This window comes from Corvus kubaryi, unplaced genomic scaffold, assembly GCF_017639235.1.
Source record: "Corvus kubaryi isolate FWS band 111438036 unplaced genomic scaffold, C.kubaryi_AGA036_p1.0 137, whole genome shotgun sequence".
Classification (NCBI taxonomy): domain Eukaryota; kingdom Metazoa; phylum Chordata; class Aves; order Passeriformes; family Corvidae; genus Corvus; species Corvus kubaryi.
In genome coordinates this window covers 24156771-24168845 of record NW_024580671.1, presented here as the reverse complement: position 1 = coordinate 24168845, position 12075 = coordinate 24156771, and positions in this window count along the sequence as shown.

The following is a 12075-nucleotide window of genomic DNA, read 5'->3' as shown; positions in this document are numbered from 1 at the left end:
GAGTTTTACAGTCATCAGAACGAATTAATTCCACATCTAGTCTTAAAATAAGGTGACTCACCTTTTGGAGGTGTTTGTAGTGAATCAGAGGAGTAAATTTTAGACACTTAAATTTGGGACAGAGGAACTCTTGCCACAATTCCAGGAGTATTCAAAAAATCAGGAGGAGCTAAGAGCCCATCAGTTTGTTAAATAATTACTTCTTCTTTCAAACATACAAGTCACCCAAGAGGATAGCAGAGTGCTCAATTATATAGAAAAAGTGCTAAAAACTAGTAAAGGCAAAAGTGCAATGGCCAGAGGTTCAAACGTACAAAAATATGTGGGACACCAAATGGATATCCTGAGAGAGAAGTACCATTTCATTTTTTCTCCTCCACACTCCCCATCAATTTAAAACAAATTAAAAATCTTCAGTGCATGTTCATACTTATGAATGGCAGGTATTCTGATCCAGTCAGTTTTGCCACTCTCTGCTCATTACCTTCTGGTCTATTGAGCATATCAAAAATGAGTATGGACAATGATTAAACACACTGGCATGAAAATGAAGCCTACGAGATTTATTTTATTCCTACAGCATGCCCTGATTTAAAAAATAACAAAGAAAAAAAAAAAAAACCACAACACCAACTCATAATATATAAAAGAAATTAATAAAGTTATAGCCCTGTAAAAGATTAATTAAATTATAGTGTATATATAGAGATACTTTTAGGATAATATGTTTGAAATTAAGAAAAACACAAACAAAACACAGAGCCAACAAAAAACATGGACCCCAATGTAGTAGAAATCTCTAACTGTTGAACACACGTATCTCCCACATTCACACAGCAAAACCCAATGTGTTAGGGCTAGCACTATCCCATTGCTAGTAATCATCATCAGTAGAAATGCAGTACTGAGTACTTTATGAACAACTATCAGTTTCTGGCTTCTGTAAAAGGCTCCAATAGTTTTATATTAAAGAAACATTTTTATGTTTACCAGAACTATTTATGGGATTCTCTCCAGGTACTGAATTAGAAGAAAAAGAGATTTAAATGGTCCATGTCAGAACAAAGAATGAGTATTATATGAGTTTACTGCTCAGCTTATTGCTCTGCGCTGGCATTTGCTTTGCCACCTTGACAGTCTGAAGTAATTTAGTAGATTGTATACCATCACTAGTTTAATTACAATGCTTCGCTGAGCAGTCACTTGTGCACTTGCTAAGAATTTTCTGCTAAGAAATTGTTCTGTCCACTGCCATCAAGCTATGACTTGAGGACTTAATAACAGAGGTACATGTAGCCAAAAGCTAGTCATGTGGAAAGAATGACAACCACTACCACACAGAAAACCACTGCAGTCAGATCCAAAAATTAAATCTCAGGCACCAAAACAATCCACCAGCCTTCTGCTAAATGACTCTTAGATCTCTGTTCTGCAGAGATCCAGGTAGCCTTACTGCAGTTCTGCTTTACTGAGGTACTTGTAAGGATTGATTTACCTAATACTTGACCCTCCTATTTTCTCCATAAAGATGTAATTCATCTATCACACTCCAGAATCCTCCCTTTCCTAGCTATAAAAAGAAGAAAATTGGGTGTGAGAAACAAAAAGGGTCACTAAGAGAATCCCAGCAGATCATTTCATACCAATAAAATCTGCCTTATGAGAACACAAAGTAGCTCTATGAACACTAATTAATAGCTTGCTATTAACCTTTAAATGGACTTTACTTGTCCCAGTTTTGCAGACAGAGAGGCAGAGGTTGTTCATTTACTTGTTCAACATTACAGTCTAGTTGTAGCACCCACTCTGACTCAAATTTCTACAAAAAGCATCATTACTTCCCAGCATCTATGGTAATGATAGGAAGAACAGGAACTTCTGACAACTTGGTCTGGTCCTTTATGCACGGAAACAAAATCCAATGTTTCCTCATGAAAACTAAAGGCTTGCATTTTTCAGTATAAAGATTTGTAGCCATAAAATTTCCTGAGGCTATTTGGATGACAGTCCAGCTCAGTTTGGAAACAGTTCAGGGAATTTGGCAAGATATTAAAAAGAAAATTTCTAGTATCAAAACTGTAGGGGGGCAAATCCTTCTCGCATAAACAGTTGCATCTGTGTAATTAAGCTTGGTGGGGATGTTTTCTGGTTCTTTTAACAGAGTTATCAGCAGTGAGAGGAAATTTAAAACTTGTGAAGTAGGACAGAGACTCTTTACCGTGGAATGTGGAGAACACACATCACTCTCAGTTTAATCAATTAAACTTAGTTAAATAAAGTTAAACTAATTTATATCAGGGTATAGGACAGGGGGTTATCTGCCAAGAAAACCTTGAAACAAGGATACAAGTGATCCTATGAGAAAAATGTTTCCAGCCAGAGGGCTGAAGGTCCTTTGCTGGCACAAGGACAGTGCAATGCATAGCAGCTCTGGTTCCAGAGTAACTGAAAACCCATCTGAAAGAGCTTGAGGATTCTATCAGTTTATGTGTCAAGGCCTGCCACATAAGGGTAGCAATAATTTTCCACTCCAGATCAATTTGGTTTCCTCCTATGTATATCAATGTAATTTTCAGTTAACACTTTTTTCCTGCACATAAACTTAAGTGTATTTTAATTTTTTTTCAGCTCACTTCCAAACAGATCTTAACCCTCAGCTGGTTTATTTTTTTCACATCACACATTACTTTAATGAAAGTGTTAATTTTCTCATACTAAGCAAGATAGAATTTATTTAAAGAAATTAGATGTCAAATGAAAGCAGAGATGAAAAAACCTCCATAAAAACAAAGGAATTAGCACTATATGCATCAGAGTTGTCCATACATTGTTTTCTTTCCAGGTATCAACTTTTTAGCCTTTCACACAATCTATGGTAAGTACTTTTAAGATTTCCTTTACTGATTAGGAATCCAAAATATCAAACATTTGTGTGTAAATAAACAGACACTAAACATTTACATCAGCGTTCATTTTTTCCTACATAATATTCAATGAAACGCTGAGGAAATTACATATCAGAAAAACATTCTTGCAAGAGTGAATTTCTCAAATATGATGAAAAATTAGTATCTTTGAGGTTCAAGAAACAATAGCTACACCAAAATCCTGGTATACTCTTGTATTAATAGGTGCTGACACATTTTCAGCAGGACTCCACATCTAGTTTTAAATACATTTCCTCTGGTGACACTGAAGTTTTAAGCAACTCGGTCCTGCCTTGTCACCCTCTCAAGTGTCCTGGAAAAATTGGTTCCAGAACATAAAAAAATATAAGTGAAAATTTGGACAAAAATAGTTTTAGCCTGAGCCAGATCTCTGTTCAGTTGATTGCAAATTGCCAGAATAGTTCTACCAGTGCAAACGACACTGATGAACATCCAAGAAAGGAAAGGTGCATATGTTGCCAAGAAGCTGGTAAGTGTAGCAATACTGAGAGAGGGATTTCAGTGTCACCGATGCTGGTTCAGCTCCAGAGCATTCCTAGGAGATTTGCTAACACTCTGGGAGGTAAGTTAGGGCTCCAGCCAAATGGCGAAATGTAAATCCTACCATATGTAGTAAGACAACTGTCTTTGGTTTTTAAAGACAAAGTCAGAGAAAATAAGTGAGTATATCTTTAATATAATTTAAGATAAATATAATTTATCTTAATTTAAAGATAATTAATAATTAATGAAAAAACAGAAGGAGACAAGATTGTTTTAAAATGTTTTACTATAATGAACATATGAATAAAAAGTACTAATACAGAAATTCAGTTATTTTTTCCAATTCTAGTTATCTTGAAAAAAGAATGAATTTCAACATATATATATATATAACATGTTCATAAGCATTTTAAAAATAAACCTATTTACATAAAGTTCCTGGGTTTTTTTAATGAATGGTTACAACCAGATTTTTTCATTGTAAATGAATCCACTTTATGAGGGCAATAACCCAGCAACAAGAGAAATATTTTAATACTTACTTCTACATTTTGATCTCCAAATTAGATACACAAATCATATGGATGTAAAAATACTGCAAAGCATTGTTGAAGATTCCTGAGGCAATATCACTGCAAACACATTTTAATGTCTGGACCAATTCCAATAGTGTATTGAAATATCCAGCAATATTTCATAGCTTTTAAAATTAAAACAATGGGTTATTAACACAAGGTTCCTTCAGATTGTCTTTACAGAGGTAATGATAATATCAGGGAAAGCCTGAAACTGTTATCTTGCTTTTCAGTGTATTCTAAAAAAATCAGCTATATTAAGTAAGGCCATACACTTCATGCAGTCAATTCTCAGTGGTATTTCAGAAGAGATTTATCGAACCAGTAGATTGTTTCCTCTCAGATACCGCTGAGACATGTTCGTGGAATTCTAAGATGTTTACGGTAAATTAGAAACTAATTAGTTGAATTGAAATGCCAGCACCTGCTCCTGCATTATTTAAAAGAAGAAAGGGGGAAAAGAAAAAAATCAACAGAAAAACATTTAGGGTTTCACAAATGGAGATAATACTTCAGGGCCTGGATTTCTTCAGGCCTATTTAATCATTTGAAAAGGTTGTCAAAATTATTGGGTTATGAAACTGAATCAATGCATCTTAGATATTTTTCCTTCCTGCAGCTTTATTGTCATTATTGTATTAAGATTCTGGCAAACAAGGCCAACAATATTTATGGTTCCTGCCATAACATTAAAAATGCATATCCCATTCAGATTTTATGAATCTTGAATTGCAGCAGGAAATGAGCAGATTAGATGATAATTGACTTGTAAGGATTAGAACAGTTCAGGTTTCCCCCTGTGCAAAGAGAAGGTTCATCTGAGGTCTTGCAGCTAGATGATAATTCCTTCAAAACATCACATCTGTCTTTACTAAAAGGTGCTTTTGTTCTATAACTTTATATTGTGACAATAACAGTTATTAGTAAATCAGATAGAGCAAGCACAGCTAGCCATTCTGTGATGGGAAGATGAGGGTAAAATACAAACCAAATATTAGATACGTGGTATTTTATATAATGTATAACTAAAATAACCTGCCAATCCTAATGAGTTTGTAATTTAATCCGGAAAGTATGGTATCCAAGCAATTCTGGATGTGTACCATCAGTGAGAGAATCAAAGTAATAAAAATGCTCTGAGAAGGAACCGTGTTTCACATGGAGAACAGAAGGGGAAATTTTTATAGTACAGGAATTAAGAAGCTTTTTATATCAGAGACAATTCCTCAAATTACAGATCTTAAAAGGAAAAAAAATAGTATTTTCCCTTTTCATAAACTATTTGGTTATAGCCATATTTCATTATTCCATTTCAATAAATAATTACCAAAGTATAATCATCTTTTCTTGATATCAGTTTGCAAGAAGCAGAAGTATCTTCTTTTACTTCTTTTATATTCTACCTCAGTATAAAGGCACAGCAACCAAACAAATACCCAGGTGGAACTTGATATCTCAAAAAAAAGCTCAGAAAGCATCCTCAATAATATTAGATTTCATAAATTGCCAAAGATCCCTGTCAACAATTAAATATTTCAGTTCTCTGATCTTTTTTCCACCCTTTTCTATACTTTTTTCTCAGCTTACCCATATGTCTTCTTAAATTTTGTAGCTACCCTAATTGCTTAATCTGACCTTCAGTCAGCTCATCAGATGTAGTCTGCAATGCTGGTATGCTTGGAAGTCACCAAAAAGCAAGAAAACTGGTTTTGTACACCTTGCTGGCTGTAAACTCTGCTGTACTTTCCTTCAGAATTCATCTTTTAAATCAGACTTAAGAATATTACCTTTTCAGGGTAATTATTCTTTTAACAAGAAGAATAAAAATGACTCTGCAAAGTTCTTAAGAAAAATTGTGTTGTTATAATATTCTATTGGAACATGTTTAAAAATATGTTCGTGATTTTAATTGGAGTGAACCATTTCACTTCAGTGCAGACTGGTTGTTTCCATGACATGTTTCAGTATTCACACACATCAGGTCCAGTTTCCCCCCTCAGTGAGCCTAATGGAAACACACATCATGCAGTGTTGTACTGCGTTCTCCCTGCACACACTGTGTTGTGCTTCATGGAAGCACCACAGGGGATGGAGAGTGTAGATCCAGCTCACAGGAGACCTGAACTATTCCCACAGCACCACAGTTTAATGTCAAACAGAATTATTCCTTCAAAAAAGTATAAATATTTCCACATGACAGGGGTGGGAATGAGTGGTGGAGGTAGAATTTTTCCCTTTGTCTAAGAGCAGATACCTTGGATCTCAGTCATCACATATCCCATGAGTCTCATACACAAGGTCTAATATATGGGCACCCATGACACCTCTTCAGAGTGTACAAGTTGCTACATATATATGTGACAAATTTGAAGTAGCTCGAATACCTGAGGATTATGTATGTGATATGCTAAGCTAACTTTCTCATGGCTGTAAATAAAAGGTTGGGTTACAAGAATGTAAAAGGTTTCAAGTGAGATGGGGTTTTTTCTCAGAAAAAGAAGGACCACGATGAAAGAAGGTTTTTCACTGGCTTTTGATTTTGGAATGTGCTGGTGGCTTTGGAATAATTTTACTTGAAAAATAAATAATTATAGGAAAAGTACCAGGCATAGGTTAATAACATGGACCCCTAAGGAAAAAGCTTAAAGATAAATACATGCTGTTATAGAATTATTACAAATGTGCCTTGAAACTGTCAGCAGAGACACAGGCTCTTGTTTTTCCCATTTTCATTAAAACTGAAATTTACATAAAATTTCCGGAAAAACAAAATAAGGATATGAAGTAGACTCAGGCTTATCATATCATTCAAATACATATTTTAGCTCAAACTCGAACTGAACCAAGTTCCAAGCATTACTTTGAAGACTTTATTGAACTCTGCCATCCTCTCAGAGGCTTGCAGTTCAGAGGAATGTATTGACCAGGTGCTGACATCTTTGCAGAGGGATCTCCAGCTCTGAGCCTGTCTGCATTGCTTGGCATCTCCTTGCCCTAATCCCTATCTATCGCCACATGCATGGACAAAATCTTCTACAAAAAACAGCACTTTTTCACTGTCTTTACTGTTCTCTACAGTTCTGCAAACACTAGCAAAGAGGTCAGTTATTTGGTTGTACTTCAAGTCGAGTATTTGCTGCTTCTAAGAAGGATCTTTGTTTCCTAGTCTCCTACAGTGGGCACCTGTGTTGAGCTGGTAACACAAAGCCAAGCCCTCTCCTGACTCAGTAGCCTCCTGCAGTCTCACTGCCTGAGCATGAGTGTATATATGTATTCATACATCCCTGTGTGTGTGTGTTCAGGGGGGAACAGACAGAAAGGTCTAAGAAGTTTTGAATCCTGCTTCCCAGAGCTGTGGAGCTATTCCTATTCCAAATGCAACATTATACTATACCTTTCTTCAGTTATACAAGACTGTATGCCACCCTCAGGGCACTTCAAAGAGGCTGTGATTCCCCATTTGTAATGCTTCCCGTTTCCCAGCAGAGATGAAGAAACCCTCCTTGGCTGAAGCCTGAGCAGCATGCCTGACTGTACCACATGGCACTTTTGAAACCAAAATATTGTCATTTCCATTACACAAACAGTTTCGGACTCATGGGCTGGTTGAAAAAGTAACCTTCCTGGGTTGCATTCTAATGAAAATAGCATCAAAGGCACTTGAAATAGACAGAAGAAAAAAGTTTGGTCTCTATTTCCTGAAACAGAAATAGCTCAATTATTAATTGGAGCAATCACAAATAATCCGCGTTTTTTGCTAATCACTTGACAAGCAAATCAGCAAACCCCACCATGCTTCACCAGCAGATGATAAACAAGATAAGAATACAAGTTTCTCTATCTAGACATGTGTAAGGAATTTGGGAATGGAGAGCAAACCTTTTAAAACAATACTTTCAATACTTGAGCAAGTCATTATTATGTTAATGTTTTATTTATTACTACTTAAAATATGACTAAGTTATTTTTTGTTTCACATTAAGTAACGTACAAAATTTGCATAGCAATTTCAAGGCACTTTCTTTCAAAATCACATTGTTATGTTTTTAATGTGGGTGGATGGATTAACTGTTCCTCCTCTAAGTATTGCTGGCTATTTCTTTTTCCCGCTGAAGTCAATGCATTAGTCAGGCTACCACCACCATAAACAAATGTAATCTATTTCATCCATTGATTAAACCAGCAGAGCCTGAAGGAACATCTCACCATCCAGGAGACCAAATGGGTATTTATAACTTCCATTAATGCTCTTTTTGCATATAGATAGTGAAATCATAGAGGCGGCATTTTGGTTTCTTTGCTAATGTATTCAAATAGAGGGATCAGTCAATTTTGCAAAAGAAGCTTATTGCAAAATTTAAATAAATGTTGCAAAGTCTAACACTAAATCTCCGAGTACGATGCTTTATATTTTAATATAATCATTACACAAGTTCCACTCTGAAACTTGAAACACACCTGCTTTAAAGAACATTTTGCTTCAACTCCTGGACATCCTGGAGCTGTCCCTGCTCCCCACACCTCTGCCTCTGTGAAAAGCAGCACACGATTCGCTCTGAGAGGGGGACTTACAAGAGAAAAGATTAAACTGATTATACTCCCCACCTGGTGGATTTTAAGGGACATAATGCAAATACACATATTTCCAGCCCCTGTTTATTAACGCTGAATAGTCATGTACCTACTTATGGGCCATTTGCAAGTACAACTTGACTCCACTAAATTCTAATTTTCTGAATAAAAGATTTTGTCAGTTCTTTAGAGTCTTCACTTCCCTCACTTCCAATCCCAGAGGTTTCAAGTAGTTCTGAACCTAGCTGGGATCACAAAGGATTGTAAAATAAACCATGGGTTTGGGTATGTTGTTAGGGGGTTTTTTTGAGGAAACAAATAGCTTATATAAAAAATACTTTGTCTTATCGAGAAGAGTTATCTACACAGCCTGCTGACCATGGCTAGGAGTAGTTACTCAGCGGGAGTCACAGGAAAGCTTGTACCCATTGATTCTTTCCCTTCTTTTTTGTAAGATTTTGCCTCTCTTAGAATCATAGAATTGTCCAAAAAAGACTTCTAAGGTCATTAAGTCCAACCATTAACCCAGCATGGCCATGTTCACCACCAAACCATGTCCACTAGGGCCACATCCATAGGTTTTCTGAAAACTTCCAGGGAGGGTGATTCCACCCTCTCCCTGGACATCCGGATCCAAAGCCTGACCACACTTTCAGGGAAGAAATTCTTCAAAATATCCAATGTAAACCTCCCCTGGAGCAACTTGACGCACTTTCCTCTTGTCCTGTCACTCATTACGTGGGAGAAGAGACCAACCTTTGTTTGGAAAAAACATAATAAAATCCATTTTGAAGTGCAAAAATGACAGAAACTAACAAATTATAAAAAGCACTTAGAAGATAAAAAGCATCATTCTTTGTTACATTGCACAGAGTGACAGGCATCAGAAGACCCTAGGTCTATTTACAATCCCCCAGAAAAATTTAAATTAATCTGTATACTGCCCATAATTATGTAAAGAATAGGATAGAAAGTAAGGAAAGGACATAAAAATCAAGATTGTTATGTAATGATACTTGGGAGAAAATGGGAAGTGAAAAGGCTGGACAAATCACAGGATCAGAGCAAGTCTGAAGTTGGCAAAGACCTCTACAGTTTGTCAAGACCAGTATCCTGCTCACAGCAGAATCAGCCATAGCTGTTTGCCCGGGATCGTGTCCAGACGATCCATCTCCAAGGACAGATACTCCACGACCTCTCTGGTCCTGTCACCAGATACCCTCAAAAAGAATTTGTCTTCACTACCCACCATCATTGATAGGCCCTGTTTTCTCCAGGCTGAACAAGCCCAGCTCTCTCAGCCCATCCTCCTGTGCCAAAGACTCCAACTTAATCAACTTTGTGACCCTTCAATGGACTCTCCAATATGTCCATGTCTTCGTTGTATGTCTTGTTAGCATATCATGATCACAGCTTTGTTCTCCATTTGGTATGCCAGGATTTTTGGACATGCAAATTAGTGAAGAGATACCTAACAAAAAAAAAAAGAAAGAGCAGCCTACAGCTAAACCTACAGTTTAAAAAAAAGGGTTAAATATTCCTGACAGGGTTACTCACAATTCTGCATAATTCCAGTCTTTAGTTATGCTTACTTACTCAAACAAAAAACATTGTCATCTCAACAAACTGTACTAACATTTCATTTTTGTGCAGCCTGCATTCATTATAATTTAGGTATTGCAGTATGCTGTCAAACTTTCATGAAATATATGTTTGTCTGGAGAGATGAGAGGTAGCCCTTTGCCTTTTATTTTTCCAAAGCAAAGTAAATGTGTATCTATGATATAAGAGTACAGATTAAAAAAAAACTTCCCTCTTTTTGTGTGTATTTTGGTAGTGAAATATGGTATGAGGATTTTTTGGATAAGAAAAAAAATTACAAGTAAAGGCTGCACTGAATTTGTTTGTACCATAACACACAGCTGTAGCTTTAGATACATAGATAAGAAACTAATAGTTTGTATACCCTACTATATACAATTTTATTACGCCCAGTACTAAATCCCATCTATGGCATTTTTAAATTGAGCACTGGGAAATTTCAAAGGAAGGATTTTTTTTTTTTTTTTTTTTTTTTTTTTAACATGAATTGTTTCAAGACAACCTGGAAATGTAATTTTTCACATCAGGTTTCCAGAAAATGTATCACAAGTGCTTAGAGCAAGTGTATTCTTCAATAAATCACTCCTATTCACACATGGAAATCCAGTAGGTCTCCTCACACAATTAGGCACCTAATTGTGTGGGGGGAAAAAAAAAACCAAACAAATGAATGCCTAAATAAATATCTGTGATAGAATTGCCCATTCATTTCTTATCCTCATTCAACTTTTAATATCACATTCTTGCCTGTACTAGCTATAAAAATATTAAGAATGTGCCAGTGCAATGGGCACACACTTAATATTTCAGTTTATATCAAAAATTATTACTTCAGGATGAGCAACATATACAATATTTCTCTGAGCTCACACATGAAATAATTTGCCAGAGTATTTGACCAGTCAAATCTGGTTAATTCCGTTGACTGGTATTGATTCTGACCAAAGCAGACAGCGTTGCATTTTTCAAAACCTAGACTCAATAAATTCACAACCGCACCAATTGAGCTGACAAACCAGAAGCCATACAATACATTTACATTCACAGCTAGCACGCCTTCTCTGATCTTTTTCCCCCAGACATGAGGCTGTAATATGATTTATTCTACTCTATTATTGCTTTCTATGTCCCAGTCCATGTTTGTGCTTAGGGACGCATGATGAATCAACTGCCAAGGGCCAGCACACTGCAAAAGTGAGAATATGAAGACGTGATAAGATGAAAATATGATTACAGTTCCAAACCACCCCCAAAAGAAAGTCCCTGTCACCACAGCTTACACACCACAATTCAGAAGACTAATATGAATCAAGAGCAAAAAGTCAACCAGAAATTTTAAGCAGACTACTGAAATAAAATTACAGGGTATGTGCCAAAAAATGAGTCAAAATGAGAGAGAAGAGTAAAAAATCCTGTATCTTATTCTGCAAGCTGAAAAAAACTAGCCTGCAATTCACCTAATTTATCAAACATTTTCATCAGCTTGCATAGAACTGTTATCACAACATTTGCATTTCCATAGACTGCTTTCTAGAGCAGCTGAGAAAAAAAAAATTTAGAAACACAGTTATGATAAGCGTACTTCTCCTTAGCACTGTCAGATTACTAGAGGTTGTTGCCTGCCCCACTGCTGGGGACCAGACACCCCCAGAGCTGCAGCCAGCCCTGGCAGCATCGCCCCACAGGCTCCCTGTGCTTCGTGGAGGGGTCAGCTGAGGGGAACTGGCTGGATGCTGTTGATGACAGGAGAAGTATCCTGGGCACTGCTGCTGCCCACAGCTTCCTGCCATCGTTACCACGCTTTGTTGAGAGAAAAGAGAACCTCTCACAGTAATGTGGAAATATTTCCTGCAGCATAAGGCTTCGCTGGAAGGCATCACACCCAAGTACTGCTC